The 13254-nt window shown below is 36.7% G+C and overlaps 1 protein-coding gene across 1 annotated transcript in view; it reads left to right on the forward strand.

Moving 5' to 3' along the window:
- The first annotated feature begins 10757 nt into the window (after positions 1-10757).
- The window catches only part of LOC145664075 (suppressor of lurcher protein 1-like), a 938444-nt gene continuing 935947 nt past the window's right edge, over positions 10758-13254 (forward strand). Inside the window, exon 1 of the mRNA XM_081730414.1 lies at positions 10758-11332. The gene's annotated coding sequence lies outside the window, so the exon portion shown is untranslated. The remainder of the gene's footprint in view (positions 11333-13254) is intronic.

The raw sequence follows: 13254 nt of genomic DNA on the forward strand, positions 1-13254 counted from the left end.
CCCCCCTAAATACGCCACTGATTACTACAAATAATAATAGCAATAAAATGGTAGATTCTTGTGGCGAACTGGTTTGGTTAAGGTTGTAATAGTAATTTCCCCTCGATGCTCTGTGAAGTCATCTTTCGCTGCTCACGTTCTCAGCAAAACCACATGAGCAGACGGGGAACCTGCTGCGTTTATAAAGGCAGTGGTGATAGGAAACATGGATCGTTGTCGATGATTTATCAAATAAACCACTTGATCCAATAATAATAATACGCTACCAACCTTTGTCAACTTCATTTTCTTGCTTTGTTCTTTACCCTCTATTACTCTACCTATTTCTCTCAGGCATTGCTCTAAGCGCAAAAGCGTGCTGTTTTTCGGCATGTGCATGTCGTTTGCTCTAGAACTAAAGTACTAAGAATCCATTGAGCAGTTTGTATTACGGCCTAAGCAGCAGAGAATAAAATCTGTATGACAAATTCAGCTTTTCCTTCAAATTCTTAATTAGGTGATGGCACCCCTGAAGAAAAGTAAAAGAACTTTAAAACAACATATTTGGGAGAAGACGTGCGATTACAAAGTTGAATATTTAAACCTGTCACCCATTGCAAAAGAGAACTGGAAAGTAGATTATTATCCTTAGAACAAAACCAATAGTAGTGGTAAGATATCTTCTTTCAACTCTTAAGTGAGAAATTTCTGTATACTTTAGTGCAGAGGATCTCAAAATTTTGACATATCACGTATTTAATATAGAGAACTAATACTCAAAGTTTTTTTCATGAAAAGCGTAATTTTTTGTTCTAGAGGTAAAATTACATACCTATTGACTTATTTTAACTAAGTGGGTTGCGTGGTGGCTCAGTGGTAGAGCGTTCACCTCCGGTGCTTGGGGTTTGATCCCAGATCACACCGTGTGGACTTTGTGGTGGACAAACACCGTGTTCGTGGGTTTTCTCGGGGCTTTCCGTTTTCTCCCACTTTCTTTATTCCACCATTTCATTCATCTCTCATCATCACCGTCTCCTTAAGCCTAACCGACATAATCGTGGGACGTAAAACTTAAAGATTTCATTTAATTCTTTTTCAACTGTTAAGTGAGGAATTTTTGTATACTGTAGTGCAGGGGATCTCAAAAATTTGACATATTACACATTTAATATAGAGAACATAATTATGCTAATAGTCAAAGTTTTCTTTTATGAAAAGCGCAATTTTTTGTCCTAGAGGTAAAACTACATACCCATTGACTTATTTTAACTAAGTAACTAAATTTTAACTTTTCAATTGTAATTATACATTGAAAAATAAGTTACTCCTTGAATCTATAAAGTGATTTTTTTATTAAAATATTTTGTATATGATTTTTAAAAAAGAAAGAAAATAACATTAAGTGTATACATTACTTTTGATTATTGTCCATCAGTTCTGAAATGAACTTACAGTCATGATAAGCAATGAATGTAATTTATATCAGGTGTTCTAAAAATGGCGCTCTCGGACCACACAGCACTATTCTATAGGCCAAAACAAAGCGAAAATGATATATGATGGTATGCCTTCCGGGGCGTCCTTCATTCGTTATGTTGAATCAAAATTTCACAATGTGGCAACGTCGAAGTTTAAGTTAGAGCCATTAGCATTTCTCTACGAATACAACAAGCAGTTGAATTGATTGCTACACTCATAAGTGATGCTTGTCAAGCAATATCGACTTTACCCACCATCTAGAAAGAAAAAAAAAATGAAATGAAGTTTTACGTCCCACGATTATGCCGGTTAGGCTAAAGGAGACGGTGATGATGAGAAATGAATGAAATGAAGAAAGTGGGAGGAAACGGGAGAGCCCCGAGAAAATCCACGAGCGTGGTGTTTGTCCACCACAAAGTCCACACGGAGCGAGCTGGGATCGAACCGGGGACCCCAAGCACCGGAGGTGAACGCTCTACCACTGAGCCACCGCGTCCCCCATCTAGAAAGAATCGATATAACTACTTGATAGATTGGTAGATCTAATCTATGATTCTTTATTTACGACGTTGCCACATAGTGCAATTTGTTTCTGGAGACGAGAACTCGAAAGGTATATATATATTGCTTCATTTTGACTTGTAGAATAATGCTCTGTGGTTCGTGAGCGCCATTTTTAGAACACCCGATATATACTGTATATATATAATTCGTATTTTTTATTCAGTGTGAAGGTTGTGTCTGTTTAGCTAAACATAGCTTCTTAATCTGGTTTCAATAGATTTTTATCTTAAATCCGGTTTAAGATTGACTTAATTCTTCTACTTGTTTTTCATTTGCATGTGAGAAGAAAAAAATCTTAAAATGTAGGTAATGTCAGACACCGATAGGACTTCATCAGATATCATTGGATATTCATGTCTTCTTGCCAACCAGAAGTTTGTTAAATCCAATATCTTGAGCGCTTTACGTATTGAAACTTTCGTTACATGAAATCTCGAACAGCCGACACTTCTTAGAAGACATTATCATATCTGAAAAACTGTCTCTAATGGAAAACGAGTCTCTAATCCAAAATTCTGAAACAAGACAGGGAAGTATTCTTTAAAATATATAATTAAACTATCAAGACGATCCTTCATATCCACTAGCAGTTCAGTAGGAGGAATAATTTCATTCCTAGTTAAGAAAATATCTAACAATGGAAAGGAACTTGTGTTACCGGTCTTCGTTTCTTAAATGAAGTAAAGTTACTTCCTAACAGCCGAATTTGTATCCTTACCAACAAAAGAGAAGTGCTCAAGTGCGCTTTGCAAACTTTTATTCAGATGGTTGAGTCGGCAAAATAAATCTGGTTGAAATATCAGCGCTCATCACTGAACTAATGTGAATCTGGGAATGTGTCCGAGAGATAAATATGAATTTCTAAACTAAATTTAAACAGCCAACTCAATGCATTTTCCTTCAACAGCCAACTAAATTTCGCGTGGAGTAAAAGTGAATCATGTTGAGCACCCGTTTCATTACACAAAACGGAAAGTAGTCTTGAATTCAAAGCTCTGTTTTAATGAAGTTTATAAATTTAACACTTCCAGTTAAAATTATCTTTAAAGAGTCAGATATATGTCTTGTGGCTAAAATCTTCCGACGAATATTACAATGCACATACGAGGCACATCCAAAAAGTAAGTTTCTCATGCATCCCATAGCTAGAAAACTGTATGTTACGTAAAGCGTCTGCTTGTGCGTACGATATTAATATCCTAGCATGGCACATGCTCTAGCGGAACTTTCCTAGTGCTTTCCTCTCAGAAGCGTCGTGGCAGTGATTGAAGATGGACGTTGCTATTCCAGCTCCCGCCGCATGTGAAGTACGAGCAGTGATAAAGTTTTTGAATGCACAGATCACAGTACTGATTGAAATCCATCGCCAGCTGTGCCAGGTCTATGGGCCTTACGTCATGAGCAAGCAGATGGTGCGTTACTGGTGTAGACAATTTGCAAGAAAACTCCAAAATGTGCATGATGAGGACCGCAGTGAGAGGCCAACCGTCATCACAGACGACCTTGTAGACCTTTCTCGGGAATGCAAAATCGTCGCTTCACAATAACAGAAATAAGCATCAGCATTTTCAGAATGACAGAGAGGCGGAGGAGGTTGTCAAACTAAGGTTCCAATCACAGACGGCCGAGTACTATGACACATGTATAGACAAGTTGAAAAATGAAATGAAATCTTTAAGTTTTACGTCCCACGATTATGCCGGTTAGGCTAAAGGAGACGGTGATTATGAGAAATGAATGAAATGGTGGAATGAAGAAAGTGGGAGGAAACGGGAGAACCCCGAGAAAACCCACGCACACGGTGTTTGTCCACCATATAGACAAGTTGGTTCCACTGTAGGACAAATATCTGAATTCCGGTGGTGAATATGTTGAAAAATAGCTAGACACATCCTGTATCTGGTACAATAAATGTTTCCATTCAATTGTGTTTTGTTTTAGTTAAATTCTTTTGGGAAGGTTACTTTCTGGATGTGCCTCGTGTCTTACCTCTGTCCTACTTGTCTGAGTTTTGTAACTACACCGCTGTGTTGTTCAGTCTTGAACATGCTCCACTGGAACAAAGTCAAATACATCTTATTTAAATTCTGGTAATTGTTTTCTTAAATTAGTCTAATTTTGAAAGTATTTTAGAAGCAGTTAACGAAAAATAACACTTTTTCCCGATCTACAAAACTTATATGCGGATAAGAAGAAGACCATATTGGTGAGTCTGTAGTTTCATCCAATTCAATGGAAAAATATTTACTAGCTCTGAATTTTATCGACTAATTAATTTTTAACATTTAAAAATGTATCTGAAATTATCGTGATACGTTGTCATTGAACAGTGAAATAATTTCAAGCTGTTTTGCTGCTGTCTGTCATCATTTTCACCATATCAGTAGGTGATAACAATATTAATGATTCTCCTATCGTGACAGATGTTCCAGCCTTAGCTATTCTCAAACTGTCCTCATAAAATGTATGCATCGTCTTCAAATTAAATTCAGAAAGTTAGGATATTTGTTTCTTTCCTTGCTAACAAATTGTATCCTTTTCTCTCGAAATACTCCACATTTTTGTGTTTCAAATCCCAACGCTTGGTTGCAAAGTGACTTTTTTTTAAAAAAAGCAGAATCTTCATCGAAACATTTGATAGCGTTTCGTAATAGATTACACACTTTGGAGTCTTAACGAACTTTCAAATACACTACTGGCTCTTTGCCATTAGATATTGACCTACGGTCGCAGTATTCCTTTTGCAAGAGATCTGCTACAATAACAGCAGTGACAATGCAAATAACTACCTCTATAGAGTCAATAACGGAAACTAAAGACAATAAGCTTTTAATAGGAAACCCGTTTTGATGTTACTAAAATTTGCAAAAGAATACTTCTTATTATTGTTGTCATTCGAACTGCTATTGGGACGGTTTTTACGAGTTTGAGAATACGGTACATGAAGTTGCCACTCTTACAGTTAGTTTCGGTTTAATAGTTACCACGTTTTACGTACAAACAAAAACGAGTAAATTCTAATTTGAGCACTAATTCCAAACTAACTGTTTATCTCTTATAACAATACTTTTTTTTAACGTTCAAACAGATCAGTATAAGTTTTGTAGAATAGAATGATCTCAAATAAAAGCTCTCTTAGATGACAAATTCAGCGTTGTCAGTTATCAAAAACAATACGTTACTTAGAACGTATTGCCTATTTTGCTTAGGCAAAGCCTGTGCGCTGAGAACTTTACTTAATGTGCGGACCTCTTTACTTGACGGCTAATGTTGAACTCTTCTCTCCTGAGGACGTGTTTTTCAGTTTTATATATCTATATCTATATATCTATATATATATCCTGATTTAATGACTGAAATCTTTATATATATATATATATATATATATATATATATATATATATATATATATATATATATATATATATATAAAGATTTCAGTCATTAAATTCTCAATTCAATGAATCGAAGGCAGGTAAAGAAAGACAATACATATAGACTCACGTCAGATGAGGTGAGCTTTAGTAATGTGGATGAAATAAAAATCTGTGTTTATTCATTATGAAATACATGGAAACGATAAGTCAACACAATATAAGAATTACTTTTATTTTTTAAAACTATAAAAGAGCTGTAAATTTAAAATATAATTTTAACATTGATCTGATACAGAAAATTCACAGTGCATAATATCAAATGAATGATGTTAAACGTTTCTACAGAATTTCAGTCCAATCTGAGACACGTCCCAAAACTAGTTATTAATCCCACCCAATATAAAAGAATTTAAAACAATTATCGTATCCAGTTACAATATATTCACACTTTAGTACTATTTTAGTACATTGTTATAAAAAGTTTTAATGGTAATTATTAGAACAGATGAAGAAAAATTTCACCTATAATTCATATATGAACCTCAATCGTCTCTCTCTCTCTCTCTCTCTCTCTCTTTCTCTCTCTCTTTCTCTCTCTTTTTTTTTTGGTAATATTCCCTATGACTTTGAAGACTTTTAACTTTACCAACAAAGGAGGGGGAAGTTGTTCGAATGGGTTGATTTAATAAATTTGCTAATAACTTTACCATGCCTTCACGTATATATATAAAGCATGATGTAGTGTGAGTGTTACCGCGATTATTTAGTCTACGTTTAACTCTGATGATGAAAGTAATCAGTGGATTTGAAACGTAAGTTGAAATCAAATAAATAAAACAAGGATGTAATACCACAAATCGATTTTTAAAACAATAAAAATAATAAAGTGTTTAATATCTCTCTCTATAAGTATATAAACTAATATATAAATTGAGTGATTAGGTTTGTGAGTTAATAACTCTTAAAACAAGAGACCGATCTCGATCAAATTTTCACCATAGTTGAGGTTCGGGCCTAAGATGGTTTTCGTCATTTCACTTCCACAGAGCAACGTAAGGGAGTTGGATAAGATATTGATAATGATAATGATAAAAAAATGGCCAATATTAGTGTCAAATCCATAGTTTTCTGGAGTAGTTCAGATGAACAGTGACACTACCGGTGCCGCTTAAATCCAAATTCAGCCCTGTAACTTTAAGAGAGGGAGGGAGATATATATGAAAATGAACGAAAATGACCAATATTAGTGTCGAATCCATAGTTTTCGGAGTCGCTGAAACGAACAGTGACCTTTCCGATGCCGTTTAAATAAAAATTCATCCCTTAATATCCAAAATGAAACGTATTCTCCCCGTGCGAAGAATGAGTATACCCTATTCTGCTAGTCTCTCTCTCTCTATAAAAGAAATTTTGACAGACTGAATAAATCAGTTGAAAATAATTAAACACGTATTTCGGCGTTCTTTACTGTTGGATCTAGAAGGGAAGAAAAGAGTTCACTAAAATTCTCATAAGAAGCATTCCGTTTTCATGTGTGTCTTCGAGTTAAATTCTACATGAAAATGTGGAGAAATAAAAGCAATAAATTTTGTGCGCAGTAACACGCGGGCTCGTGTGATAGCTGCACATTATAACTGCAATTTTGTTTTAAAAATATTGGCGAAACATAACCATTTAAAAAAAAAAAACCTCTGAAGTAATACTTGAAAAGATGATTACAAGTGGTTCCTACTGACTGAGTATTTTACTATTACCACTGTCTTTCACCAAAACATTTCAAGATATCCTGTTTTTTTCTTCTGAGAATATGTACACTCTCGTAAATATTTCCTGAAGTCTCAAAGTTCATAATACCAATGTAAAATAACATATTTGGAACACATATCCGGGATCGAACTCATCGCCTTCCACTTTGAAGATGGTATTCTTATCACTAACCTGTGGTTTATTGAGAGTGGGAGAGAGAGATGACAAAAATTGGGTGTTTTCATTCATATTGCCCTTTTGAAGACGCCCTTCACTCTCACTTTCCCTCGTTTTACTAAATAGGGGCGAAGGCAAGAATACATTTTGAGGGCAAAAAGAACTGAGAGTGAGAGCGATAATTCGTTTCAATGATTAAGAGATTAAGAACAAGAATATATTTTGAAGACGATTGCGAATAAAGTTGAGGGCAGATACCAGTAAGGATAAAGACGAAAATATATTTTGAGGGTAAAGGTGAATGAGGGTGAGGGCTATAATATATATTGAGACTGAACGCGAGTGAGGGTAAGAGCAAGAATATATTTTGAGAGCAAGGGCGAATAAGAGTGATGGCGATTGGGGGTTAGGGTGAAAATGCATTTGAGGGCAAGAACGATGCTTGTGGAGGAGATAGTGCATTTTGAAGGCGAAGGCAAGTACGATTGAGGGCGATTTATTGGGAGGATGGCAATTTATTTCGAGTGCGAGGGCTAGAACGTATTTTGAGGACGAGAGCAACTGAGGCTGAAACCGAGAATTCGAAGGCGAAGGTGAGAGAGGGAAGACGAGAACTTATTTTGAGGACGGTTTCAAGTAAATGTGAGGATAAGAACGATAATACATTTTGAGGATCAGAGTGAACGCAGCTGTGGGAAAGAATATAGAAGTTGATTCAGTTACATTGAACTGAATTCAGTGTGCAACTGCACCGCGCAAGCGCAATCTTTCGCCGTGAGACTACTATGAGGCAAGGAACAGTATCTTGTTAGGCACACAGCAAAGCAGTGTGTTCCGCTCGAGCGCAGTTCGATGCCGCCGAATCTGAACAGATTCTGGAAATACTCATTGTGCCTCTTTCCGACGATAAGTTCACGGAGTTGCACATCGTAGAAATGTGTAAAGTTCGTAATTTTTGTGTAGTTCTTGCCATCGTGAACCGTATTGTATGGAATTATGCTGCACAGAGTCCTCAACACACCATACCGACAATTAGGAACCGACCTTCCATAAAGATAATCTCATGCGTGTGGTTCTGCGTATGGATGCCTCCGAAAATCCTCACACGCAGCATGCGATGGCCAGCAAATATCGCACAAAGCAGGTGACGATCAACTGCGCCATTCGCATCTCATGGTCGTTCACAAACAGCAATGTGCACACCCTGAACCCGTGTCATGTGGCTGAGCGAAAAGAAACTGTAAGAAGCTGTATGAATGACATCTAACGAGTTATCGGTGGAAGTTTGTTGTTATCTTCAATGAGGCGTGAATTTACCTCACAGACTGTGGTAAAATCCTTGCCATTACATGCAGAGGATTTTACAAAAGAATTCTTTTTTTTTTGGCCGGTTTCCCGTTCAGGGACCAACTACATCTGCGAAAGGTGGAGTGAAACGTCAAAATCAATTCTACATACTACCAGACTCATGTCTTGACTAAAATGTACCAGCATGGAATCCCAGCATTGTATTGACAAAATGTAAACCAGGTTGAACAGCACTGGGATTCCAAAATGTCCCGGATTTTAAGGGACAGTCCCTTTTTATGATTTTGTCCCGCGCGTCGGGAAGCTTCGATACGGAACGACAAAAGTCCCGTATTTTGCCCAAAATGACAAATTTACCTCAGGCAACGACTTCAAAGTCCGCAACTTTTAATGAGTCGTCATGAGTGTGCGCAGTAAATGGCAAATTCTATTTCGGAAAAATCTGAGTTGCCAATCTTTTAAGGGTCGTCTCGTTTTTCCTAAGCATCCCACCGTCAAACTCATTTGTGGAGACAATTTTCTCATATAGGTGTATGAATTTGAAATGGACTGACACAAGAAATAGGTGTTCTACCCAGTTGAAAGTAGAGTTTTTCGACAGCCTAAAGAAAAATTCAAACTTGAAAAAGATTATAAGTGCAGTTATGTGTGAAGTACGATTTTTTGAAGAAAGTTTAAGTAATCTAAGTTCAATGTTTTAAAATTAATATTTACCTAATTTTTCTTATATTAACTCTTTGTATCAGTTCATATTTTTGTATTTCTTTCAGTCTAAAATGATTGCACTTTATATTTGATGCCTGGCTCATTTTTTTACCACTAGACTGTGTTTATCAAAACCCTTCCCCGTAATACCTGTTGAAACTCGTCAATTCGTCCCATATTTTGACTATTTTTATTTGGTAACAGCACCAAAACAAGACCTCTATCCGTACTACGAAAACATCAGTGGAATTCTATTGCAGTAGGAACAGGCAACTGGAATTGCAGCAATTCCCTTCTCTGAAATCTCTGTCAAGATTCCAGATGGCACCCGAATGGACTATTATTACACTATAGAACTCCTCAAGCGGGGTCTGTGCCAGTGGTGGGCACAAAAACCCGTTTTTCGGTTTTCGGTTTTTACAAAAACCGAAACCGGTTTTTGAAAATTAAAAAAACTGTTTCGGTTTTCTTCAAAACCGGTTCGGTTTTCTCCGAAACCGGTTATCGGTTTTTCACCAGATCCGGTTTCGATTTTCTTGAAAACCGATTCCGTTTTTTTTAAAATTTGTTCTATTTCTGACCAGAATGGTGTTTCGTTGTTCTCCGGAAACCGAATCCATTTCCACAGAAATAGTCTTATGTGTTTTCGAAAAGTTTTCACCGAAACCGGTTTTGGAGAAAAACCGAAACCGGTTTCGGTGAAAAACCGAACCGGTTTTTGGAGAAAACCGAAATGTCGGTTTTTCGGATTTCGGTTTTTATAGAAACCGGTTTTCGGTTTTTATAAAAACCGGTTTTGCCCATCCTTAGTCTGTGCCATTGTTAGGTCTGTATCGTCTCCGGCTAGTGGAAAGGCTGTAAAGGTATATGGAATGCAATACCCTACTCCATCTGCAACGCAGTTTCTTGCAATGTAAACTTCGATGCCGGATAATAGTCAGTAGAGATAGCTTGCATATCGAAGACAACCGATGGTAACATGGCATTTAATAGGTAAGAGGCATATTCTAACTCGGCTCAATATAACTGAGTCATCCTCTGTAGATTTTGAGGGTGAGGGCTAGCACGCGAGAGAGAAGGAGTGCAAGAGTATATTTTGAGGGCGAAAGGGAGTGAAGGTTCGGAAAAATTTGCACCTAAACCGAGTCGAAAATATCTTTCACGTCCCTATCAAACCATATACTATATAATTATCTTCTAGACGCAATCATGGTTCACCGTTGTTTATTACCTCACGTTTATTAAAGTGAGCTCTCTCTCTCTTTCAGTGCGTGCCTTTGGGACCTGGCTGTCGCTCTTCGTGTAGCAAGAGTTTTGTGTTTTAAGAGAGGTTCGTCGCGCGTCAACGAATGAAAGCAGCGCCGCCGCAGACGAGCTAGTGGCGAGGTTCAACAAGGCTACTGCGCGTAGTTTGTTGGGAAATGTCTGCTCGGTCCGTACTCGAGTCAGTAAGTCGTCAAACACCGGTTTGAACGCGACAAAAATTATCTCCCGCGCGTGACAAAAAAACGCGTTGTAACAAAAAAGAAAAAAAGATTTTGTTTTTATCAACTCCAGTTCTACTGGTTTTACCCCCTTTTAGCTGAGAGGAATATTAAAATAAATATCGATGACTTCCTTAGATCTACTTTTGCTTTTAGAAGAAAGATAATTTCTTGCTGTAAGTTTGTTTTGCATAAAGAGCAGGATAGTGAAGTAACTTTAACTCAATGTGGTGGCAGTAATATACATTTATTTAATTCGTATAAAATATATATAGATATAAATTTATTGACGTGGTTTGAGTGACATATTGAACCTAAAGCTGTGCATTTCGAAAGCAAGTTGGTTAATAAACTCCACATTTCCGGTCTTTTACGCTGAGAAAGAATGAAAATTGTGTAGTGTTCGATTATTAACTATATTTAGAATCAAATATCAAGTAATTTTATATATTTCTATATTGTGTGTGTGTGTTTGTGTTGAAGTGAAAACAAGAGGTTGTTCTTTGGAATTAGGTAAGTACTGATGCATTTAAATTAAATCTTTAGGTTTTATGTCACACGGTTATGCCGACTAGGTTAAAGCAGACGGTGATGATGAGAAATGAATGAAATGATGGAATGAAGAAAGTGGGAGGAAACGGGAGAACCCCGAAAAACCCACGCACACGGTGATTGCCCACCATAAAGCTCACTTGGCGCGAGCTGAGATCGAACCGAGGACCCCAAGCACCAGAAGTGTACGCTCTACCACTGAGCCACCGCGGCCTATTGGTGTATTTAACTACTACGATTTAAAACTGATTTGTTTTGTATTTCTTTAAATTACTAATTGATAGCGTTATTTCAGAAACACAGAAAAGTAACTTAATCAATTAGGGACTTCAATTAAGGTGATACAGTAGACTATATTTACACAAATAAATAAATACGGGTGCATTAACGGTTCACCCGATTCCATAGTACGAGTACCCCTCGAATTTTAGGGGTATTCCTAAATTTATGAAATTCGATTCGCATTAGACTTTTTTCAGTTTTGCGGAGAACACCAAATATAATTTCACTGCCATTGAGATACAGAATTAAAATAAAAGTTATCGCATTATAAATCTACTAAAATGCGTTCTGTTATATAAACATCTCCTGTTAACCTGAAGTACTGTTTCATTCATTCGAGTGTTCATCTGAAGATTCTAGTTAGATTCTCGACCGATATACTGTCCGAGTTCTAGCTATTTTACCCTGAAAATTTAATTAACTATTGCATAAATAAGGGTATGGTATTGAAATTCGAAAGGGTGTTCATAAATCAGGAGGAAACTGAAACAGAACGTATCTTTTCTTACTCAGGAGGATACCGAGACATTGAGTTTCGACTCTAGATGGAGTTAAGACTGAAAACGCTGTTTGGTCGACTGAAACGGGACTAGGATTGAGATCGCTGTTTGTTCGACTGAGACGAGACCAGGATTGAGACTCTGTTTGTCGACAGTCTCCTGTCTTGTCAAGTCCTGTCGACAGCGTCCTGTCTCATCTTGATTTTATACCTAGTTTAGATCATGATTGATCCCAATAACGATACAGAAGTCTCATTCCAAAATAGTCATATAAACTTCATTAAATAAAATTACATAAACATCTCTTATTACCGTACTATCTCAACATTGCGCACGCATGGGAGCCCTGGGTTCGATTTCCGTGGGGAGCTCATGTAGTTCAGATCTCACATTAAGAGCCTGCCTTACTAAAAATAATACAAAATTTACCATTTTTCTTTTGCTTGTTTATTCATAAGTGAAAGGAGATAATAAACTGCAACGTACCACAATCATATATATTATTATTCTACAACAGAAAATATGAATCTCAAGAGTTTTCAGTGTTGCCATCCATAGATATTACAGTGATGCCAGAATAACAATTCCCCTAAAATCTAAGTTGAGACAGCAACTACAAGAACGAACTCAACTGCATTTGATTGCGTATCATGTTGTTTTGGTTTGCTGTGAACTACTTTTTAAATAACATTATTATTGAATTTTAATAACTGTATGTTAAAACTATTTTGTTTATTACAAACCAAATACAACTACTATTAAAAAAGTATTCTGGCAACACTGTAATTTCTATGGATGGCAACACTGAACATTCTTCAGGTTCACATTTTCTGTTGTGGAATAACATTATCTACGATTGTGGTACGTTGCAGTTTATTATCTCCTTTCACTTATGAATAAATAAGCAAAAGAAAAATGGTAAATTTTGTATTATTTTTAGTAAGGCAGGCTCTTAAGCTGTAGGTCCATGCCTCACATATCCTCGCTGCTAAAAGGGACGCTGAATTCACACGCAAATCAAAATTGTGCTTAATCGGGAAATAAGTGGCACGTTAAAATGCAAAGAAAAAAATATATCTTTAAGGTTTGTGTCCCATGTTT

The sequence above is a fragment of the Thermobia domestica genome, chromosome 11 (genome assembly GCF_964235325.1).
Source record: "Thermobia domestica chromosome 11, izTheDome1.hap1.1, whole genome shotgun sequence".
NCBI lineage: Eukaryota > Metazoa > Arthropoda > Insecta > Zygentoma > Lepismatidae > Thermobia > Thermobia domestica.